The 24,837-nt window shown below is 40.3% G+C and overlaps 1 pseudogene; it reads left to right on the forward strand.

The window, feature by feature from the left end:
• LOC123802698 (uncharacterized) overlaps positions 1–17,010 on the forward strand; it is an 85,196-nt pseudogene extending 68,186 nt beyond the window's left edge.
• Positions 17,011–24,837: the final 7,827 nt, after the last annotated feature.

Below are 24,837 nucleotides of genomic sequence, written 5' to 3' on the forward strand. Positions count from 1 at the left end.
ATGAGTTTGTGTGTGTGTGTGTGTGTGTGTGTGTTTGTGTGTGTGTGTGTGTGAGAGAGAGAGAGAGTATTGATTGTATATTTGTCTTTATTTCCTTTACATCAAACCAGCAAAGCCCTAGAAAGTGTGTTTTACCACAAACCAGCCCAGTACTGGGCCCTAAGCATACACAGATACTTTTTTTTTTTTTTTTAGCTCTTTTTGTTTTCTCTTCTTGCTGAGTAAGCTGTAGTATTTCCTTTTCTTTCTTTCTTTCTTTTTGGGGGAAGGGAGTGATTGTGGGTGTAGGAATGGCAAGAAGTCAACATGACGGAGCTTCTTCCCTTTTCTTCCCCACTTTACCAGGAAGTTAACTAGGAGTCTTCCTGTGTTGTTTTTTAATACCAAGTCAGTAATTAGCATAACCCAGTTAGTTATCTTTACACAGAGTTATAGAATGAAAAAGTTGACAGTCTGATGAGATATCAAACTGGAGGCATGGAGTAGGGGGACAATGAGGTTAGACTAGTGGGATGGTCCTCTTGAATGCCACCCTCGGTGTATGTAGGCTTGATTTGGTAGGCTCTGGGGCATCTAGAAGTATGTAGCTGGAGCCTTGGCAATTAAATGCTATAGAGGAACTTTCACTGGTTACAGTTAGCCTTGGCTGTTAGCAATTATTTTTATCTACTTTAACATGGGGAGTAGGGGAGGGGGCAGGAAACTGAACTGGCATTATGGTCACAGGAAAGAACAGACTGATTTGGGGACTTTTCAAACTGCAGACCTTTGTTACTGACCAATGCTTTATTTGGTTTCTGGGTTTTGTTATTTTTTTCCTCCTGCCTTTACCTCATTTACCTTAAGGACAGCTTCCCCCCTCTAGAGCTCAGCTAAGGCAGGCTGCCAGTGTGGATTGGGGGGCCGAGAGGTCCAGAGCAAGAAGAAAGTGGGTTGAAAGCAGAGTTCTGTTTAAAGAATTTTCTGCTGGAAACTAGCCCAGAGGGAGTAAAGAGGCGCTTTAATTGTGGGGCCGACGCAACCCACATGAGACATTTTTTTTCCCCTCCGTTCCACATTCTGTATAGTTTTTTAAAAAATCATGATTTTGAAATAGCTGTTTTGTGAAGCACGCATCTCTTTTTCTTCTTCTTATGTGCGGTGGGGTTTTGCTTTGTTGTTTTATTTTCTTAATGACCAAATCCTCACTAAAAAAAGCTAAAGGCAGAGCTGCAGCAAAGCCCTGGATGCAATTTGGGCTCACCCTGCTGATACAGAACATTCGGTGGAGAAAACAAGGAGAGAGAACACTGGCTTTTATTTGGAAAAGGGTGCTTATTTCCTGCTCAGGCTTCAGTCATCTTGGAGCTGACACAAGCTGCTACAGTGTTTTAAGCTTTTCTCTAGACGAGTGGCTATTCACTTAGGAAACTTGAAAGAACAACATTTTCTTTTCTTTTTTTTTTTTTTAAGATTTTGTTTATTTATTTGACAGAGATAGAGACAGCCAGCAAGAGAGGGAACACAAGCAGGGGGAGTGGGAGAGGAAGAAGCAGGCTCATAGCAGAGGAGCCTGATGTGGGGCTTGATCCCATAACGCCGGGATCACGCCCTGAGCCGAAGGCAGACGCTTAACCACTGTGCCACCCAGGGGCCCCAGAACATTTTCTGTCCTGTATTACTGGGGAGACTGGTGCTGAGCTGCAGCCATTGTCAGATAGGTTGGAATTGCTATTCAAATCCCAGCTTCCTTGAAATCTGTAAAGTGGCTACATGTAAATGTATCCAGGCTGCTGGTGACATGTGAGAGTTGGGGTCTGTTTCTCATCTGTTTTACTGGGGGGGGGGGCAGTATGGGCGTCCTTCCAGTTCGAATGCTTTCTAGTTCCAGGAGGAGGAATCCCTTGTTTTTCTCTTCCTTCCTTCTCTCCCCCCTGCCCCATTCCCCATGTGTGTTTGAACAGTGACAATGAAAGAGTGGACTTCTTCATGTCAGAAATGGCAGACTTTTTCAGAAGAAAGGCATGTATGTATCTGTGTATGGGCCTGCTAAATATTCAGATTAGTTCATGGAATTATTTTACGGGGAAAAGCCCCCCAAAACTTTTCCTGTATTCACAGCCTCCTCTGTTAACTGTATTCTTTCTGAGTTCCAAAACTAGAGAAGGGGGACAGAACAGAAGGAAGTCACTGAGAGAACTACTAAAATAAGTGAAAAATTCCCTTCAGAAGGGAGGCATTCAGACAGTTTGGGGAACAAAAGGCAGCTGTTAGATTTATTTGTTTATTTTTTTTTTTTAAGAAATTTTTTAACGCATACCTCTAGTTCAAGATACAGGCTATTTTCCAAAAATTATACTTGAGGTAATAACTTACTAGAACTACAGATTTCTGAGAGAATTTGGATGATTAGCCCCTGTTTCCAGCCTCTGACCAAACTCAACTTGAGCCATCTCAAGAAGGGAGCTATGGAAGTTCTTCTTTTCAGGCCGAGAGTCTTAATTTCCACTCAGACTAACATGGTATATGGTATACTTGTATTACATTTGAACAGGGATTTGCAAATTTGAAAGGTCTCCTGCCTTAGGAAATAGGGGTCCTTTATTTCTGTCTCATTTACCCATTTATCCCCTTTCTTCCCATGTCCATAATTCTCCTTAGCCTCCTGGGGCATGAGGATAATCTTATACCTCAGAATGATTCTTCGGGTTGATTTGGCCCATGTTCTACCAGGCAGAGCACAGTGTGGGTTTGGTAGGGGATTTGGAAACGTATTTGGATCGAGAGACCGACTTTATCTATCACATGAAATTTAACCTTTTTTGGAACCAGTTGCTTAGGAGCTCATGGTATTCAAGGTACCTGTACCAAGTATCTAAAGACATGCCCTTCTGTACAAGATATGAAATGGGAGTCTGAGAGAAACTCAGGAAAGACATAACGTAACAGTGGCTTAAAGTAGTGCCATACTGGTAGAGAGATGGGTGAGATGGTTTGGAGAGGGCTTAATGGAAGACATAGATTTTGAGCAGTTCTTTGGAGCAAGGATGGAAGAAAGGAGCATAAATTAGAGACATATCAGGTGGAAAAGTTTTAGAAGATTTTTATATAGGGAACAGTAGACAAGAGTACGAAAGTAATCTGGAGTGTTTTACTAAGGAGTAAGGGAGTTGATGATAGAAGTGGGGCAGACAAGTAGGCCATAGATTCTAAGAAACTTGGATATGAAGGGCTGGATGCTAATGCTGGTTTCTGAGCAGAGAAGTGACACGATCAAAACTATGCTTGAAAAGGATTTTCTGTAAGTAGTATGCTTAGTTTTAGCGATGGATTTCCTGGCTATCCTTATGGAGAGATGTAAATTAGGATGCTGGTGCAGCCAAGATGGTAGAGCTGACTGAATAGATGGCAGTGTTGGGGCAAGACCTAGTAGAATATGTTCAGTTAAGTACTGTTTTATGTTTTGATAAAAGATCTAGGTAAAGATAGAGATATAGTTGTAGATGGTGCAAAACTGGGGGAAATTGCTAGATTCACAGACGGCAAATTTGGGGCAGGTCAGTTAGCTTTGGTGTTCTTATCAGTAAAATAGGGGTTCAGACTAGTTGATTTCTGAGATATGGTGCAGTGCTGAAATTCTGTGATAATAGAAATAAAGTGTAAAAGTTATCTCAGTCAAAGAAACTTGGGGTAAAGATTCAGCATGGTGACAGTTCCAATTATTGCGTTTAAAAACGTGTTGTAGGGGTGCCTGGGTGGCTCAGCCGCTAAGCGTCTGCCTTCAGCTCAGGGCATGATCCTGGCTTTCTGGGATCGAGCCCCGCATCAGGCTCCTCTGCTGGGAGCCTGCTTCTTCCTCTCCCACTACCCCTGCTTGTGTTCCCTCTCTGGATGGCTGTCTCTCTCTCTGTCAAATAAATAAATTAAAAAAAAAGTGTAAAGTATAGGATGCAAGAAATATAGCATGAGTAGTTCGTGTGAAAAAAAAAGATCTGGCATTTTAACTGTATGTTCAGTAGCTCATAATAGTATTTTGTGGCTTCTAAAAAAGTGAACACAGCTTTATGCTGCAATAGTAAAAATACATTGTCCAGATAGTCCAAGCTCTGTGCTGTGCTGGTAAGATCATGTGTGTTTTTTTCCCCCTCATTTGTGGCCCTTTGTTGTTTTGTTTTTTAAGATTTTATTTATTTATGAGAGAGAGAGGGGGAACATGAGCCGGGGTTGGGGGGAGAGCAGAGGGAGAGGGAGAAGCAGTCTTCTTGCTGAACAGGGAACCCTGAGATCATGACCTGAGCCGAAGGCAGATGCTTAACGGACTGAGCCACCCAGTGCCCTTGGGGACCTATGTTTTAAAGAGGTGTTTGATGAACTAGAATCATCTCGTAGGAGGAGGCAGGATGGCCCAGTGTTTGGGGTACATGGGCTTTGGAGTCATATGTGGGTTTGAACTCTGCCTCTGCTATCTCTTAGCTGTGAAATCTTAATCCTTCTAAGCTTCAAGGTCCTCATATGCAGAATATGGATCATAATATACCAGTACTGTTATAGGGAATAATAAAAGAGATAATAGCTGTAAAATGCGTGGCAAATACATAATACACAGTAAGTGCTTTAAAAATGTTGGTCACTGTTATTACTATTATTAACTTAAGCATAGAAGAGCCACCTAAAATGGTGAGGAGATCTGGAAATAATTTTATACTAAGAAATAGTCCAAAGTACTGAATCCTGTAAAAAAGACCAAAGGGTCAATATAACTATATTTAAGTTCTTAAAGGACTACATGTTAGAGAAGCAGAGGCTCATTTTTTGTTCTAGAGAATGGTGAAAGCCACTAAGTGAAAATTTTAGGGAGGCAAAAAAATTTTTAGATGAGATATAATTCACATAGTATTAGATTTACCGTTTTAAAGTGTGCAGTTCAGTGGTGTTTAGTATATTCCAGATATGTGTAACCATCAACAGTATCTAGTTTCAAAATGTGTTTTATTATCCCCACCCTCAAGAAGCTCTCTGTGGTTTCTGTTTTCCCCTCCTCCCAGCCCCTGGCAACAATAATCTCTTTTCTAACTCTGTGGATTTGCCTATTCTGGACGTTTCCTAAAAATGAAATCATACACCATGTGGTGTTTTGTGTCCGGCTTCTTTCAGTTAGCATTATGTTTTCAAGGTTCATCCATGTCATAGCATGTATCAGATCACCATTCCTTTTCATGGCCAAATAATATTTTATTGTATGGATATACCACATTTTATGTATCCACTTATCCATTTTTTTTATCCATTTTTAAATTGTATTTATCCATTTATCAGCTTATGGACATTTGGGTTGTTTCTACTTTTTGCTATTATGACTAATACTACTATGAATATTCTTTACAAATTCTTGTGTGGACTTACATTTTTAGCTATCTTGGGTATATACCAAGGAGGAGAGGCAGAATTTAAGACATCAGAAAGAAAAAGCTTTCTTTTTTTTCCTTTTTCATTTGTTTATTTTTTAATTTAAATTCAATTAATTAACATATATTATTGATTTCAGAGGTAGAGGTCAGTGATTCATCCGTCTTATGTAATACCCAGTGCTCATTACATCCCATGCCCTCCCTAATATCCATCACCCAGCTACCCCATCCCCCTAGTTACCCCATTCCCCCAGCTCCCTCCCCTCTAGCAACCCTCAGTTTGTTTCTTATGATTAAGAGTCAAAAAGAGCTTTCTGATAATGCAGTCCACCCACACTGAAAACTGTTCTGTTGTTGAAGTAGTGAGCCGTTAATTTTATTTTACTTAACAAATGCATGGTGCCAGATACCATTCTAAGCACTTTACAATTATTTAAAAACCCTATGAGGTAAGCACTATTATTAAATCCATTTTACAACAAGGAAGTTTAATAACTTGCTCAGGGTCACACATCAAGTAAATGTGGAGCTGTAATTGAAATCCATGTGCTCTGGTTCTAGAATCTGTACTCTTAATAGCAAGAACAATAATAACTTCAAGCATTTATTCAATTCTTACTACTACTCAGGCACCATGCTTAACTGCTTACATTCAAGTAGAGACTGGCAATCATCTTCTAAGGATATCTTAGAAAGAATTATCTCATTGGGTAGAGATTACCTTAGGGTGCGTTGAGTCCCAAGATTCTGTTATTCCAAGGATAATATCTGGCCTGAGGCTTTTAAGATGATCAGAATTGATATCAAAAAGGAAACTGTAAATATGAATGGGGAGTGTTGTAGGAATTCACTTAATAAGACTTGTCAGAATATGATAATGTTACATATAACTTAAAAGCAGTAACCAAAAGTGGCTTTTGAGATTGTGAATGGAGACCTTAGAAAAATGGAAGAATTAAAGTTTCATGTGAAAATGATCCTACTTTTCAAATGTTCAGTTTCAAGTACTGCAGAGTATATTAGGGTAGGTAGATGACGTTTAGTAAACGGAACATATGGAGCTGGAGCTGTTCATGTGGGTACATGAACGTAGTTCTTCAAAACCAAATCAACAGCAACAACAGTAAGAAATGCATATGAGAGGAAAGAGCAGTGCATCCCAAACTTAAAGTTTCCTCATAATTGATGGGGAAGAAGGAGAAGAGGAATCAGCAATCTAGACTAAGAATTTACCAAGCTTTGAGGTAGAGGGAGTCCTAGAAACCAAATGTAAAAAGATTAAAATGATAGGAGGTGTGGTCAGAGACACCTCCTATAAGGACAGAGAATTTCTTTAAATATTTTTAGGTTTGTTCTTAATTAATCAACTTATTTAGAGAAGGGGTGGGGAGGGGTAGAGGCAGAGAGAGAGAGAATCTCAAGCAGGCTTCACGCCCAGCTTGGAGGAGCCCAACTCGAGGCTCTCTCTCACAGCCCTGAGATCATGACCTGAGCCGAAATCAAGAGTCAGCTGAGCCACCCAGGTGCTCCAGGAAAGAGAATTTCTTTATGATGAAATTTCAGACTCAACTTGACAAAGGGAAAGTCATTGCTCTGAGAGCATAATTTCTGGGTGATAATTAGAATGAAAGTTTTGTTGTAAAGGGACAAGTAAGAACTAGATGGAAGAGAAAGGGAAACTATCTGTAAAATTAGGCCGCAGTTACAGGAGTTTGGTTGTGATGGAAGAAGAATTTGGAAAGGGAAATAGGGCTTAGCGAAAAATGTTCACTAAAACATTTTAAAAGAGATTTGTTAATTTAAGAGATTTGCTAGGTTAAAAGAGATTTGTACATGTTTTAAGGTAAAGGAACAGGCTGATTGATGTCTAGCCCTCTAGAACATTTTAAATAAGAAACTGAGTATTATTATATTAACAGTAGGTCTAGTTTCACATAGAAATAAGATCTAGTTCTATTTATGAACTTTGGGAGAGTAAGTCAGTTGTACGTTATATTATCTTACCTAGAGTAAAAACCTCAAGCTTTCTTCATGGTGGTCTACAGACTCCTCATGATCTGCCTCACAGTACGGCTCTCATCCATTTATCTGCTACTCTTTTTCTTAATCCTTTTGGGAGAGCCACAGAGGTCTCCTTGCTATTCCCAAACATGCCAGGACTGTTTCCTATTTTAGGTCCATTGCATTTGCTGTTCCCTCCTCCTTGAACACACTTCCCCTGCATGGCTAGTCCTTCACCTCATTTACGTGTTGACTGAAATGTGCCTTCTCAGGGAGGCCTTCTCTGATTTTCCTATTTAAAATCAAAATATTTCATTTAACTACATCCTACTGTTCCCACTTCCATCCCTTCCCATCCCCCATTTCCTGTTTTATTATTTTTTTCATAGCACTTAACTCTACCAAACAAATTATGTATTTTACTTACTAATCTTATTTTTTGTCTTCTGTGACTAGAATTTAAACTCTACAAGTTCAAGGACTTTCCTAGCACTAGAACAATATCTGGCACATAATAGGCACTTACTAAATGTTTGTTTCATGAATGAATGAGTGCAATATTCTTTGAAGAAACTGAAATGAGAACATTTTTCTTTGTCATCATTAACATCATTATTAATAAGCATGTTGGATGCTCTATATAGCATTGGGCATCATATATTTTCTTATCGAGTTGTTGGCAAACTTTCTTTTTCTTTTATTTATTTATTTTCTTTTATTTATTTATTTGAGAGAGAGAGAGCGCGCGAGAGATAGAGCACAAGTGGGGGGAGGGGTAGAGGGAGAGAGAAAAGGAGACTCCCTGCTGAGCAGGGAGCTCAAGGTGGGACTCGATCCCAGGACCTTGGGATTGTGACCTGAGCCAAAGGCAGATGCTTAACCGACTGAGCCACCCAGGCACCCGTCAAACTTTTCTATAAAGCACCATATAGTAAATATTTTTCAGGCTAAATGGTCTCATCACAACTACTTAACCCAGTAATGTGTAGGTAGCCATAGACAATCCATAAATGAATGAGTGTGACTGTGTTCCAGTATGACTATTTATGGACACTGAAATTGAATTTTACATAATTTTCAAATGTCACAGAATATTATCTTTTTTTTTCTGGCATTTTTCTAACCATTCAAAAATGTGAAAACTACTCTTAGCTCATGGGCCATACAAAAATAGGCAGTGGACCATAGTAGGTCTACAAGCTGTATTTGCCCACCTCTGCTTTTACTGGTTTCTTTTTTTTTTTTTTAAGATTTTATTTATTTATTTACTTGACAGAGATAGAGACTCCAGCGAGAGAGGGAACACAAGCAGGGGGAGTGGGAGAGGAAGAAGCAGGCTTCCAGAGGAGGAGCCTGGTGTGGGGCTCGTTCCCAGAACGCCGAGATCACACCCTGAGCTGAAGGCAGACGCTTAATGACTGAGCCCCGCAGGTGGCTTTTACTGGTTTCTTAAACATACCTTAGTTGAAACTTATTTTCCTGTACTTGGTAGGGAACAACAATGAAGATTAAACCCTAGTGACGTATAATTCAGGAATATTCTTCTTTGGCTCCAGAAAGCTTCATATTGTTTCATTTCTGTTTTCCTGGGAACCTTATGTTTTCTTTACATGTTTATGATACTAACATTTAAATAAACTTGCATTCTCTGAGCAGATGCCATCTGATAGTGTTGGGGAGGTGGTGGTGGTGTAATAGTCCAGGAGCAAAGCTGGGAAAAGCCCACCCAGGTTGAAAAGTTTGCCATTATTTATAAGGTGAATAATTTCCGTATGGGTGAATCTAGAGTTGTCAGCCAGGCTTAACGCCCATAGGACTGCCACTGTGAGTGAGAATTGTGTTGCAGTTTTTAACATCATCCATAACAGACTTCTTACATAACTTACAAATGCTTTTAATAATATAGCTCCGGGATAATTTTGGCTATGCTACATTGACAGTTTTTGTTCTTCTCCTTTAAAAAAATCAGAAAATAACCTATTATCAAATCAAGCTGTGACTTGAATAAAGCATCATATTTTCCTCAGTAAGTTTAAAGAGAGAAAAAATGTTTTTCATTTGCAAAACTTTTTAACATACGGCTCTTCACATACTTGATTTTGTTCAGTTCTTACAACAATGTAGGTAGCTTTATTAACTATTTAAAATGTGAGAGAACTAACAGTGAAGTTACGTAACACGTCTAAGGTCACAGCACCAGGACTCACTCCAAACAGACCTTCTGACCGTAGGAGATGCAGACGCCTCACAGAAGCTTCAGCCAGTCTTTGGTTTTAGTGCTGTGCCCCCTCCTTACTGCCTCTCCATTTCTAGCTTCACCTGCTCATGAAGATGCTCAGAACTCGAGCTGCTCCTGGCTCTGCCATGCTTACTGTATTCAGGTCTAGGAAGAGGGGAGGAGTATGTCACCAGTTACATCACTACCACTGGAGCTACCTACCAGCTCTGTTTCCTCCTCCAGCCATGTTAACTACTGCACAATTCTTCTGGGCGTGTTCTTAGTTCCTTAATATCTGGTCCCCCTCCTTTTCTCAATAACTGGGACCTCTGAAGACCTCACCTTGCCAACCAGTGCCTTATGAAACATCTTGGATATGATTCGGCAAAGATAGGAAGGAGGAAAACACAACCCCGGTGCTTTAAGTCTGGGCGATAGGGAGAATCAGGACATAAAATCTGCACATAGGGAGGGGTGATGGGAGCTGGTTTTGAGGGGGGGAGTTTTATTGGTTTAAGTGTGTCATCTTTGAGGTAATGATGGAGCAGCCTTATAGACCTAGTTTTCTATCCTCCAAAACGTAAAATGGAGAAATAGGTTTAACCAAATATCTGAGGCGACAGCCACGTGGTAAAATTTATAGTTAGAATCAAAGTCTTTGTGTTACGTTTGAATGCTTCTTAGAGGTCTCATTTAAATAACCTCTATATTAGGAAAATGGGACTATCCATGCCTTTTTTTTTTTTTTAATGCTGTTTAGAGAATGTAGGATTGTTGTAAATACTACACACAATTTGGGATGGTTGCATATCTTATGAATCAATGGGTGCATATAAAAAGATTCCTCAACACACCACATGGAGAATGTTATAGAATGTTATTCTTGAATTGTTTTCTCTTCTTCACTTTGGCATTTGCATGGTACCTTAGATATTTTTGTGTTATTTTCATTATATTTTGTGCTTTTTTATTTGGTTAAAAAAAGCTGCCTGCTATTTATATCTGAACAGATTTAAGTTTTTAAAAAAGCTCCTTTGAATCCTTCCCCTTTCCTGTACCGCCTTTTTCTTTCTCCATCGTAGAGAAATGTATCCCCTGAACATAACCCAGAAATCTAGATACAGGCCAGTTGATGTCTCAGTAGAAACAAGAAAAGAACTTACTATTTCTCAGTGCTTAATTGAGAGAAAGCGCATGATATTTTCTATATTCTAAATTGGAGAGGAGAAGTGGGTCAGTCCATGCATTATCATGTGAATGTCTTAATCCTAACAAATTACTTAGTCAAAATGAGAAAGGTAATGAATTTAAACAGACAAGTATCAACAATGCTGCACAAAAAAGTGCTGGTACACCATACCAGCCTATACCTACATGAGAAAAGCTGTGGTTGCATTTTCCCTTGATAAAAATTATGCTGACCGGCCATGGCAGACCATGCTGGGTCACCCACCTGGTATTCTGTCACCTACCAAGACTTGAAAGGACAGGAGAGTGTGTGGTTAAGTTCTCTAAGCACTTCTTTTTTTTTTTTTTTAAGTTTTTGTTTATTTGAGAGAGAGAGAGTAGGAGCAGGGGGAGGGGCCAAGGGAGAGGGAAAGGGAGAAGCAGACACCCCGCTGAGCATAGAGCCTGATGCTGGTCTCCTCCCAAGAGAGATCATGACCTGAGCCGAAGTCAGACTCTTAACCAACTGAGCCACCCAGGCACCCCAGCCTTAGTATTTATTTATTTATTTATTTATTTATTTATTTATTTATTTATATATTATATTATATTATATTATATTAGTCACCATACAGCACATCCCTGGTTTTTGATGTGAAGTTCGATGATTCATTAGTTGCGTATAACACCCAGTGCACCATGCAATCCATGCCCTCCTTACTACCCATCACCAGCCTATCCCATTCCCCCACCCCCCTCCCCTCTGAAGCCCTCAGATTGTTTCTTAGAGTCCATAGTCTTTTGTGCTTCTGAACAAAGGCAGTTTTATAGGTTGCACCTTTAGGTCTCTCAGTTCACAGTCTAGTGTTTTCTTGAATGCACTGCGTTATCTTTTAATTTTTGGACTTACAAGAAGTCGGGTGTTTTCATGGACTCCTCCTCTCTTTTCCAGATGTCAGGAGGGTTTCTTGGGAGAATATTGTCAACATCGAGACCCCTGTGAGAAGAACCGCTGCCAAAATGGTGGGACGTGTGTGGCCCAGGCCATGTTGGGGAAAGCCACATGCCGATGTGCCCTGGGGTTCACTTGAGATGATTGCCAGTACTCGACCACTCATCCCTGCTTTGTTTCTCACCCCTGCCTGAATGGAGGCACCTGCCACGTGCGTAGCCGGGATGACTATGAGTACACCTGCCAAGTTGGTTTCCCAGGTAACAAATGTGACTCTGGGCTATATTTTCCTATTCTCAGCAGATACCTTTCCTTAGCATCTCTTAGATCTTGACATGTAGTTCTTAAGGATCCTCTAACTCTGGTGTATGTTTAACATTATGATAAGGAACTAGAGTGTTCCAGACAACTATCTTTAACTTCCTTTTGAGATTTCTAAGAGGAGAGAAAGAGAAAGGCAGAAATATTTGACTGCCTAAAGTATATATGTCAAGATTGGGGATCAGAACTTTATTTCACCATCCCTAGAAGAAAAGCTGTCTGTGCTATTGATTACTTGCTGCTTGAAATCTCTCCCTAGACATTCAGGGCCCTGGTTTTCTGGTTTTCTGTACTCTGACTATTCCTTTAGCTTCTGCATTGCCTTGTCCTCATCCATGAAATTTTTGTGTTCCTTGGAACTCTGTTTTGAGCCCTCTTTTGAGCCTTATCACAGCTCCCCCAGCTATCTCCAGTGGCTTCAGCTGTCATTATCTTCATCAGTTGCTGGTGACTCTTCTAGTCATCCATTTCACTCCCCCCCTACCCTACATTCAGGCTCATATTTCTAACTATGTGCTGCATATTATCCTTGGAAACTTGACAAGTACCTCACATTCAACATGTTGATATAAATGGGGTGGTAGTGATGTATAGTCCATGTATTTCAAACTAGATCCCCCTTCTCCCTTACCCCACTTAGAGTCAGGCCCCTAACCTAGCCCCTGAAGCACCTCTCACCTGTTACTCTTCTCCATTTCCTCTCCTGCTCTGCAGTTGAGGTCTATCCTGTCCACGTTGGTGACAGGTCAGCCCTCACCTGGGCTTCTGCAGTTGTTTCCTAACTGGTTTCCTTGCTGTTACTTTCTCCCCATCTTGTTCATCTGTCCCATTGCCACATCTTTGATCGTGGATGCCAGTCATCTCACAAACTCACCTGCTTACAATGTCTAATGACTTTTTATCATCTGTAGAGTCGACTACAAACCCTTTTACATGGCTTCCATAGCCTGTCATGGTCTCGGCCTTACATCTTTTTATAGCTTTACTTCCCACAAGCATCTAGCTCTAGTCACACCAACATTCTCACCATTTCCTGAAAATGTCATATTTCCTGTTGCCTCCATGCTGTTGCACACCCCTTTGCCTGGAATGCCCTCTTCTACAATTGGTGATTGCCCAATGTTATTTAAAATTCTGTCTTAGTGACTTTTTTGTGTGTGATTCCTTTAAGCAGTCTCTATGTTCTATTATCTTATGTATCACATTTTACTGTAATAGTTTTTTATATGTCTCTCATCTGACTAGATTGTGAGTTCTTCAAAGGTGGGTCTGAGCTTTATTCAAAATGAACCATAGATGTTTATTAAGTTAGATGAGGAAAGCAGAACCATTCAATATCTTGTTGCCCGCTACACTAGCAATTCTGTAAATCTGATGAACAAAAATTAAAAATGTACTCAGTAAACTAGACTGGATTGGTTAGTTTGGAACACTTGTTTTATTGATTTTTCATTAAAAGATGGTGGTGGTGGTAGAGGATAGTTAGAATGGTCCATTATCTTCATCACGACCATGACAGAATTGTGATTCATTGAAGAGATTTGGTGGTTAAAAGAATAATTTTTTCGTGATTGTCAGTTTTGAATTGTTTTGTTCCACAGGCGAAGGGAAGGCATAGCCATTTAAAACATTTTAATCCTGACTAGTGAAAATGGCAATAATGTCTTCTTAATAATTAAGATGTTACTCTGAAATGATCTCCATATTAAAACTTCTTCCTTTGCCCTTAAAAGGATCTCTTCTTGGTGTTTTGCAGGGCTCTGATTATTTTCACACATCTCCCACTTTTGTCTGTCTTTAGGAATTACAAGAGTTAAGTTTACCATTTTGGTTTTGTGGTAGCCCTTATACCCCACCTAGTCAGACCTTCTTGGGTTTATCTCCACTCATAGTTGAAGAAGCAGAGGTGGGAAGTTAGTGCCTGTACGTAGCACAGGTTCAGGGACCTTTCTGTTTCAGTTGTAGGCAAATACTCTATATACACAGTTGCCAGAAGGAACCATTTTTATCTCTTCCCTATTGTAGGTAAGTTCCTCTCAGAGGAATGAAGAAAAAATAGGAAGAAGAATTTTAGTTCCTTCTTTTTCTCTCTGCTTAACATCTTGAGATACATGTGCTGTGCCCAGTTTTTTTTTTTGTTTCTTTTTTTTTAAGATTTTATTTATTTATTTGAGAGTGGGAGAGAGAGAGCTCGCGTGCACACGCATAAGTGGGGGAAGGGGCAGAGGGAGAAGCAGACTCCCTGCTGACCAGGGAGCTGGACATGGGGCTTGATCCCAGGACCTCAGGATCATGACCTGAGCTGAAAGCAGATGCTTAACTGACTGAGCCACACAGGCGCCCCTGCTGTGCCCAAATTTTTAGTGTACCTTTCCCCTTTGATGTGACATTCCTTGATAGAGAACACTTCTGCGTGCTCATGTGTCACCTCCTTCTTCCTTTTAGAAAAGCTGTCATGGCTTTCATTTGTTTTTCTATGGGGGTCAGATATTTGGATGTTTACCTAGACAACCAATTGGAATACTAACAAGTTCAGGGGGTTCTCGTAATCTTAGGTAAAAACAAAAAGCTTAAGCTAATGAAAACAAAAATCCATATGAATACCAGATTTACTAATAGCATGGGAATTTTTCTTTTTTCTCTGTCCTTCTGCCTCAAAGACGTGCCTTAGGATCCAGCACATCAGAGTCTTCTGGCTTCCTCTTATATTTTCCTACTTCAGAGTCCACAAGACGTACCTTTCTAGACCTTTATTCTCATAATAGCTTCTAGTTTTTTTCATAGATAAGTAGCCAGAGATTCTTCATCCTCTTCAAACACATCAAGCAGTATTTATAGCAAGACCACAATTAATAAAATGTTTCCCAGAATACGTGTGTGGGTTGTGTTTAAAGAAAATAAAAGTAGCATTGACTTGTTTCTATCATATAAGAGGTCTGTTAGTGATTGTATATTGTGGAAAAGGTCAATGCATTTTATTCACTCAGAAGACATGCTTTGAGAGTCTACTACAGGGATCCAGCCCCTGCCCATGTTATGGGTGATATAAATGGAAACAGCAAATTTGGGCTGTGTATATACATGTGCAGATATGTGTGTGAGAGAGAATGATTTAGGGAGCTGAGAAGGGCAATAAGGTAACTTATGAGTAGAGTTGTCAAGTGGAAGTTCACTAGGTAAACAAAAAGGAAGATGGCATTCCAAGGAGAGGCGCAGCTTATGCAAAGACAAGGTGTGAGACAGTAGGGAGATCCAGACCCTTCTTTGCCCCTGAAGGGATGGCTGGAATCCTGCAAGGATGGGCTTCATATGACTAGCCTACAGTCCCTGCAATGTGCTCCACTAAGTCTTTGTATTTGCCCGAGGGTGCCAGGGAGTGACTATATCAGGTGATCTTTTTTTTTTTTTTTTAAGAATTTATTTATTTATTTGACAGAGAGAGACAGCCAGTGAGAGAGGGAACACAGCAGGGGGAGTGGGAGAGGAAGAAGCAGGCTCCTAGTGGAGGAGCCTGATGTGGGGCTCGAACCCAGAACGCTGGGATCACGCCCTGAGCCGAAGGCAGATGCTTAACCACTGCGCTACCCAGGTGCCCTTATTTCAGGTGATCTTGAGAAGGCTCTGATTTGGGCCTCCTGTGAAGTTCAGTGAGTTTAGGGAGTCTCCACACAGTAGAGCTGTTGGATGGGTGGGAGACGTGGAATGTTGAGGCTGAGGCTGGCTCCCACTTCAGTGGGGAGCATTGAGTTCTGTTCTCCTTCCATAGGTAAGCTGTGCCAGTGGACTGATGCCTGCCTGTCTCATCCCTGTGCAAATGGAAGTACCTATACCACTGTGGCCAACCAGTTCTCCTGCAAATGCCTCACAGGCTTCACAGGACAGAAGTGTGAGACTGATGTCAATGAGTGTGACATTCCAGGACAGTGCCAGCATGGTGGCACCTGCCTCAACCTACCAGGTTCCTATCAGTGCCAGTGCCCCCAAGGCTTCACAGGCCAGCACTGTAACAGCCCCTACTTGCCTGTGCACCCTCCCCCTGTGTCAATGGTGGCACCTGCCGGCAGACTGGTGACTTCACGTTTGAATGCAACTGCCTTCCAGGTAAGGAGAACCCCTAGTGTCTTGGGGTTGGGGGAAAACACCTTCAGTGCAGAAGGAAGGTGGTGGGAGTGGCTCAGTTGCTCCTTTAGGAAATATCCTTCTGAGCAGGAAGAAGGGGAAGTAAGGATTTTGTGTGGGGTGGGTTGCTGGTGAGGGAAGAGTTGTATGAGCTAATAGGGTCCATAAACTGAGTAGGGGGTAATTTAACATGTCAGAGTTTATGATGATGAGTGGCTAGGAAATTGTTTATTGTCCTTTTTGGAGGAACAGCAAGAAATAAGAGAAACAGCTCTGAGAAAGAGACAGATAGGCCTATGGAATGGAAGGGAACACAATGAGAATTAGCCGTTGAAAAATATGTGTGATTAGTAAAGTGCTGTAAACTGAATTGACAATAATAGTAGGTGATCAACTTTCCTATATGCTTTCACCTCTGAAGGTATAATAGATTATTTTCCTACCTACCTAAATGCACCCTCGTACTCTTTTGTAACGTTCCCTGGGCTCCTGGCCCTCTCCATGTACCCTCTCTGACTTTGAGTAACCTTGCTCTGACATGAAGCTAGAGAATTTTGGAACTGGGATAATGCTGTGTTACTCAATGGGTACTTCTTGATGCATGCTGATAGATAAGGTATGTCACATCCAGACATAACTACAAGATAGAAGCCAAGAAAAGAACAATTCATGGGAGCTTGGGGCCCAGGATTCTGTAGAGATGGAGAAAGGAACAAGCCCAGCCAATTTGCTAACCCCTTGTAAAAATGACGAGGAGGTTGAAAACCGAGAATTTTGATTGGGAACAGAACACAAGCAGCTGGAGCAGATGAATTACTAAGCAACAAAGATTCCATTTTTTTTTTTTTAAGATTTTATTTATTTATTTGACAGAGACAGAGACAGCCAGCGAGAGAGGGAACACAAGCAGGGGGAGTGGGAGAGGAAGAAGCAGGCTCACAGCAGAGGAGCCTGATGTGGGGCTCGATCCCAGCACGCCGGGATCACGCCCTGAGCCGAAGGCAGACGCTCAACCGCTCAACCGCTGTGCCACCCAGGTGCCCCCAAAGATTCCGCTTTTATACAAATATCCTTAGTTCAAAAACAAAAGAAGGAAAACTGTAGGGGGGAATAAAGTGCTAAGTAAGCAGAAGTGCCTCAGAAAGCAGTTGTTCTAGCTGCTCTTTCAGAAAATGAGAATCTTAGATTCTGGTGTCATGGATGTGTTTCACATATAACGGGACTGTGTGTTTTATTTCTGGGGGTTAAAGGTCGTACGTTGGTTCTTGGTATAAAACCCAATGGTAATTAATTCATTTCATTCAGTAAAAATTTATCGACTGCCACTTGTTTTCTGGGCACTGTGCTATGTGCTTGGAAAAGAGTGATACAGGATGCGGCCACATAATAAAAAACTTCATTCCATTTTACTGTAAGCCGCAAGAATAAGCTCTTAATTGTATTGCTTTCGGTTTCTCTTTCAATGAAGACTAGGTAATGCTATCATTGTAGACGCTAAGTAAATTTTATTGACTGAGTATTATTGTCATCCACATTATCTTGTAGAAGAAATAACTAAAAGATATCTTTCTTCACTCCCATATTTGTTGGCCATATGCTAAGAGTTAAAGAAGGAGGCAAATGTAAACAATTTAATTTTACACGTATTCTAATAATCTAATAGTCTAAGTGGCTAATAATTGAGATTAGCATGATTTATTATTGAAAGCTAAATGTGTTTTTTCATTTCAAGAAAATTATTTTTAATAGTTGCCCAGAACAAGAGGTTGATTTGGCAGAGAAATACGGTCGGGAAGTCAGAGAAGTCAATAAAGGAAGTTTTTAGCTAAGAGAGAGTGATTGTTCACTCCCATAGTCTCTGCATTGTTATCCATTAACCACGATAAGAACCTTAGGGAATTCTGAGAGTGTGTCCAGGAAAGGATCTGTCAAACCAGAATAGTATCTCCTCCTTGAGAGAGGAAATAACCAGGGATTCCACAGCTGAGAGGCTGCCAGGGCTCGTGGGATGAAGTAAGGAGATCTTGGCTGTCTTTTACGCTCTGCTTGTAATTTAAAGCAAGACATTTGTTTACTCACTAATGAAGTGGGCCTGTGTGTGTGTGTGTGTGTGTGTGTGTGTGTGTGTCTGTGTCGGGGTTCGGGATGGGGATGTGGGGTGGGGGAGAAGATTTGGCAAAGAGAAAACTAACACTTATCCAATGCCTTTTATGAGTTAGGCCCTGTGCCAGGTACTTCTGCCTCCATTAGCTCAATTATACAAAAACCTTGGGGAAAGGTATGATTTTTCTAGTTTTCCCAGGTGAAATAGCTCAAGTTTGGAGATGTTAAGTGATTTACCCATAGTTCAAGTTTGGAGATGTTAAGTTTTACCCAAAGTCGCACAGCTAAGATGTGGTTAGGCTGAGGCCTGAAAACCAGAGACGTTATTTCTAAAGCCTCTACGTCTTACTGCATCGTACTGCACTGCTTGTCTATCCCTGAAGGTACTTTGAAAATGTGTGACACTTTTTGTTAAATGCTTTGACATGTTTGGATTAAAAAAAAAAAAAGTAGAAGATACTTCTAATTATGATCAAATACTCTTTGTTACCTATCAGCCTATGTATGGCACCATGCAGACATTTAAGATACTTAAGTAGACTAGTTCTTGCCTTTTGGGGTCGCATGATCTAAAACAGATGACATCAGCTTAGACAATGTATACAAAGAAATTTAAAGAGAATTCAAAACAATAGACGATGCAGTATGTATTTACACAGTTTGTAAGAGTTTATGCTCATTGTTTTTATGTCCCAGGTGGAGTTTGGAAAGTATTAACTTTATTTCCATATAGGGAAATAGTGCCTGGAGATTATTTTTTCTGAGAAAGTCCTTTTCATAATGCAATACCATTCTCCTTGCCCCTCCTTCCATTGTGCTGCACACTATTCAAGAGACTAAAATGTTACTTAAAATAATAATCACTATCTCCATGTAAATAACACCCTTATTTGAAGAGAATCATAGTTTCAGTTCTAAAAATGGAGAAACCAAGTCAGCAGGAGGGACAAAGGCTTGTTATGGTATTAAGCAACTCCCCTGTGTGCTTCCTGCCACATTTCAAGTCGTTGCACTTTTAATTGAGGCCTACCCTAATCACCCTATTTCAAATAGTAACCATCTCCCTCCCCCCTTAATTATTGGCCCTGGTCTACTTTTTCTTTTTCTGTAACACTTATCATCTGCTTAGTATATAATTTGCACTATATAATTTACTTCATTATGTCTATTGTCTATTGTCTGTCTTTTCCAAATTCTGCCGCCCCTTCCCCTCTTCAGAGTGAAAGCTAGAATCTTTGTTTTTGTTTAGTGATGTATCCCAAGCACCCCAAAACAGTGCCAAGTTCATAAGAGGCACACAAATATTTATCAACCAAGTGAGTTTAGTGTTGAGAATGTAATTTTGGTCTTCTCCTTTTCTTCCTGGTACCATACTTCCTAGACTTAGTGTGGCTTCTCCTTTAGTTCTTGTGTACTCTGGTACTGGATAAGAATTTCAGAGTCCTTTTCAACTCTGAAAGTCAGTGAACCACACATAAGTTAGTGACTATTCAAATGGTCACGTTATACTTCTTTTCCTGCAAAGGACACTATAGTTACTGTGAGTTGATTTTTAAATTTTTATTATTGAAGTATAGTTGACATACAATGTTATATTAGTTTCCGGTGTACAACATAGTGTTTCGACAAGTTTATACATTATGCAGTGCTCACCACAGTAAGTGCAGTCACTGTCTCCATACAACACTATTACGATATTACAGACTATATTCCCTCTGCTGTTCTTTTCACCTCCGTGATGTATTTATTTTATTACTGGAAGTTTGTCCCTCTTTATCCCTTTTACTTCTTTTGCCCATCCTCCCACCCCTACCTCCTTTCTGGCAACTACTGGTTTGTTCTCTATATTTAAGAGTCTGTTTTGTTTTTTAGATTCCACATATAAGTGAAATGATATGGTATTTGTCTTTCTCTGTCTGACTTATTTCTTTTAACGTATAATACCCTCTAGGTCCATCCATGTTTTCACAAATGGCAAGATTTCTTTCCTTTTTATGGTTGAGTAATATGAGTGTAGTATTTGAGTATTAAAACTGCAAAAGTGACTCATCTTGTGTAACAGAGAAAGAAGTGTTTCTCCACAGAGGGAAGAAAAAAGGAATATATTCAAGAGGGAACTAATCTAATCAAACCAAGGAACCGTATTTCATTTTCTCCTTGGATGATCAACTGTTAATAATCCAGATCCTTTGTGGGCTACCATTAAATAAGTCTTTAGCAGAAGCCCTGAAGAGGGACACTCAGCCCGAATAATTTTAATGTAAGAGCAACATAGAAAATAAATTATTGGATCATCGATTCTCAGTATTTTTGGGTTAGGGCCGAATAGTGGGGAGAGAATGAATTAGGCTGTTTTTGTGTTTGTGAATATTTTAAAAAGTAGCACAGATGATCAGAGAACAGTAGATTGTTTGGATCTGTTGGCCGTGCCTTGTGAGTTCACATTTGGGTTGGCCAGTCCTCAATGTACTTTACTTTTCTTTCTCTCCTATACCTGTCTATTCCTTTATGATTTTTTAAAAATTTCCTAAGAAGCTGTCTGATCTGTCCTCTCCAAACAGTGGAGGCTTATTCTTCGTGAACTACCTCTGTACTTTACAGGCTGATTATACGTGATACCCCCATATCATTAAAATAAAGCTTAAGCCCATTTTGTGGCTTTTGTGTCTGAGCTTCAAAACTGTTAGAAATAATTCCCTTTTGTATTCTCATATGCAGGGGCATGTAACTTTCTCTTGGGTATTATCCTAGTCATACTTCGGCAGATTTCTCTGGAGCTGTTGCAGAAATGATCATACCACTTTCCAGGGTGCATTATTTTAGTGCCAGTTTTAGTTGATGTTCCTGGAAGTCTTTCCAATTCTCCTATGCTCAGTAGTTTGGACCATGCTATCTCCTTAGCTTTCTGTCACCTTCCCCTGCCCACCTTGCCTTTTTATATAGAAATTATTCTTTTGTAAAAAAAGATTTTATTTATTTATTTATTTAGAGAGTGTGAGTGGGGGAGGGGCAAAGGGAGAGAGAGAAAGAGAGAAAATCTCCAGCTGACTCCACCTGGAGCACAGAGCCTGATACGGGGCTCCATGCCATGACCCTGAGATCATGACCTGAGCCAAAATCAACAGTTGGATGCTCACCTGACTGAGCCACCCACGTGCCCCTAGAGCTTATTCTTTATGATGTGTCAAAGGCACCTCTTTCACTGAAATGCCTTCTATGTTCCCAATCCCCATGGGGATTGGAGACTTTCCCCAAGGTCTTTTGGTAACTTGTATACCTCTAGCACAGCACGTATCAAACTGATTGTTTATTTGTTCATCTTTCCCAGTAGACGCTCTCATTTTAACTCTTCCTCCCAGTACCAACTTAGTGTGTGGCACAAAATTTAGACCCAGTGAATATTTGACAAATGAATTGAATGTGATAGAAAAGAGAATTATTGTATTCTATAATTTAAATATATATATACCGAATTTCTTTCTTTTGATTCACCTTATTTATTTCTTTTACTTTTTCGGTGATGAATTCAGAAGAGTGGAGATCATTAGGGAGATATCAAGAGAGGCATGTAGGAGCAGCAGCCTGGGTGGGTGGTAGGGCCCAGGGATACATGGGCCAGTCATGAGGGTCAGCAAGCTCATCTGGGCCCATTTGGAGAATGGAAGATGTTGGCCAAGAAAACCAGCTGGACAGATATGGGAGCAGTTTGCTTTTGTGTCAGATTTCTTCTTGGGGGCTTGGAGGAGAAAGTAGACTTGTAGCTTTTTTTTTTGCCTTTGTCCAGTTTCAGACATTCCTGTTGTTTTCCTTCACTCTTTCATCGCTGTGGACTAAAGCTCTTCCGGAGGACTTTTAGCCTGGTTTGAGAGAATCCTAGTGTGTCATCTTATCTTCCTCTGTCTGCTCTCTTCTTTGTGTCTCTCTGTAAGGCTTTCCATCCTCACACATCCCGGTGTATGAAAATGGAAAGATGTGGATGCTTTCCTGAGAGATGCTGTTCTCTGTGTGGAATGACAAGTTCAAAAGATTCTTTTCTGCTCCCCACCCTCACTGTCATCATTTATCAGTTACGTGGGCCATGGTTTTATAACAGCACAGTCTTAAAATGTTCCTTCTAAGTTTAATTTCTCTCCTTTTGGCCTTTTAAGGATGTGAATTGGCTTTAAGCAGTAGACCTTTTAGTATGATCATGTGAGCCTCTTTGTAAGCCTGCTACACCCTCCCACCCACAGGTCTGGAGACTTGTCTGTTTCCCTTTCCCCTAGAACCTTAAAATACATTTTTAAGAAGTGATTGCACTGTAACTTATTCATATAACCCTTACCACCACCTCCCCTCCTTGGGCGGACTTTCTTACAAGAATTTACTAGCTATTTCCAAAAAGAGGTCTGGATCTCTATTTTTAAAGCATAAATCCTGTCTTAACTCTGGAGGAGAACTGATTTGGCCCGAGTTTTCTCAGACATGGGAGATTTTATCCTTAGGTTAGTTTTGCAGATTTTTGCTAGGGAACTCTGGGGTCCCAGACAGCATAGTGATTAAAACTGGTTCAGTACTGACTCCTACCTACTAGCCATGTAAACTTGATAAGTCAGCCATATGGCCCTCAACTTCTTCATCTTTAACATGAAGGGATTAGAGTAGATAATTTCTAAGGGCTGTTTGGATGCTACTCATATGTAATAGTATTAGCTAATATGTATAGATCACTTATGCATCAGGCATTGTTTTAAGTGTATTCCCCCCTAATGTAATAGGTTTATTGAGATACAATTTGCATACCATATAATTTGCTCTTGGAAGTGTACAATTCAGGGGTTTTCAGTGTGTTCACAGATATGTGTAACCATCACCACAATCAATTTTAGAACATTTTTATCACTCTAGAAAAAACCTTGTACCATCAGTAGTCACATTACCTTGGTCCCTAATTCTCCCCCAGCACCAGGGAACTACTCATCTACTTTCTGTCTCTATAGATTTGCCTGTTCTGGACATTTCATATAAATGGAAACATATGTGATCATTTGGAATTGGCTCCTTTCACCTAATGTTTTTCAAAGTTCGTTCATGTTATAGGAGGTATCAGTGCTTCACTCCTTTCATGGCTGAATAATATTCCATTGTAGATTTACCACATTTTCCCCTACTTTCTAAAAATTGAAGTATGATTAACATACAATGTATTATTAGTTTCAGGTGTAAAACATTGGTTCAACAATCCTATGCATTACTCAGTGCTCACCACATTTTTTCTATTTTAATGTTTTTTTCTTATGTTAGTCACCATACAGCACATCCCTGTTTCTGATGTAAAGTTTGATGATTCATTAGTTGCATATAACACCCAGTGCACCATGCAATACGTGCCCTTCTTACTACCCACCACCAGCCTATCCTATTCCCCCACCCCCCTCCCCTCTGAAACCCTCAGTTTGTTTCTCAGAGTCCATAGTCTCTCATGCTTCATTCCCCCTTCTGATTACCCCCCCCCCTTTCTTTATCCCTTTCTTCCCCTACCGATCTTCCTAGTTCTTATGTTCCATAGATGAGAGAAATCATATGATAATTGTCTTTCTCTGCTTGGTGTATTTCACTTAGCATTATCTCCTCCAGTCCCATCCATGTTGCAGCAAATGTTGAGAACTCGTTCTTTCTGATAGCTGAGTAATATTCCATTCTATACCTGGACCAGAACTTCTTAATCCAGTCATCTGTTGAAGGGCATCTCGGTTGCTTCCACGATTTAGCTGTTGTGGACAATGCTGCTATGAACATTGGGGTGCATATGGCCCTTCTCTTCACTACATCTGTATCTTTGGGGTAAATACCCAGTAGTGCAATGGCTGGGTCATAGGGTAGCTCAATTTTTAACTTTTTAAGGGACCTCCTCCACACTGTTTTCCAGAGTGGCTGTACCAACTTGCATTCCCACCAACAATGTAGGAGGGATCCCCTTTCTCCACATCCTCTCCAGCAATTCTTGTTTCTTGCCTTGTCAGTTTTTGCCATTCTCACTGGCGTAAGGTGGTATCTTAGTGTGGTTTTGATTTGAATTTCCCTGATGGCTAATGATTTTGAACATTTTTTCATGTGTCTGTTAGCCATTTGTATGTCATCATTGGAAAAGTGTCTGTTCATAACTTCTGCCCATTTTATGATTTGTTTATTTGTTCCTCACGTATTGAGTTTGAGAAGTTCTTTGTAGATCTTGGATACCAGTCTTTTATTTGTAGCATCATTTGCAAATATATTCTCCCATTCCATGGGCTGCCTCTTAGTTTTTTTTTTTGACTGTTTCCTTGGCTGTGCAGAAGCTTTTTATCTTGATGAAGTCCTACAAGTTCATTTTATCTTTTGTTTCTCTTGCCTTTGGAGATGTGTCATGAAAAAGGTTGCTTTGGCCGATGTCGTAGAAGTTGCTGCCTATGTTCTCCTCTAGGATTTTGATGGATTCATGTCTCACATCGAGGTCTTTCATCCATTTGGAGTTTATCTTTGTGTATGGTGTGAGAGAGTGGTCAAGTTTCATTCTTTTGCGTGTAGCTGTCCAATTTTCCCAGCACCAT

Source organism: Ursus americanus, unplaced genomic scaffold (genome assembly GCF_024610735.1).
Source record: "Ursus americanus isolate L20-20 unplaced genomic scaffold, mUrsAme1.1.p SCAF_96, whole genome shotgun sequence".
Taxonomy (NCBI): Eukaryota; Metazoa; Chordata; class Mammalia; order Carnivora; family Ursidae; genus Ursus; species Ursus americanus.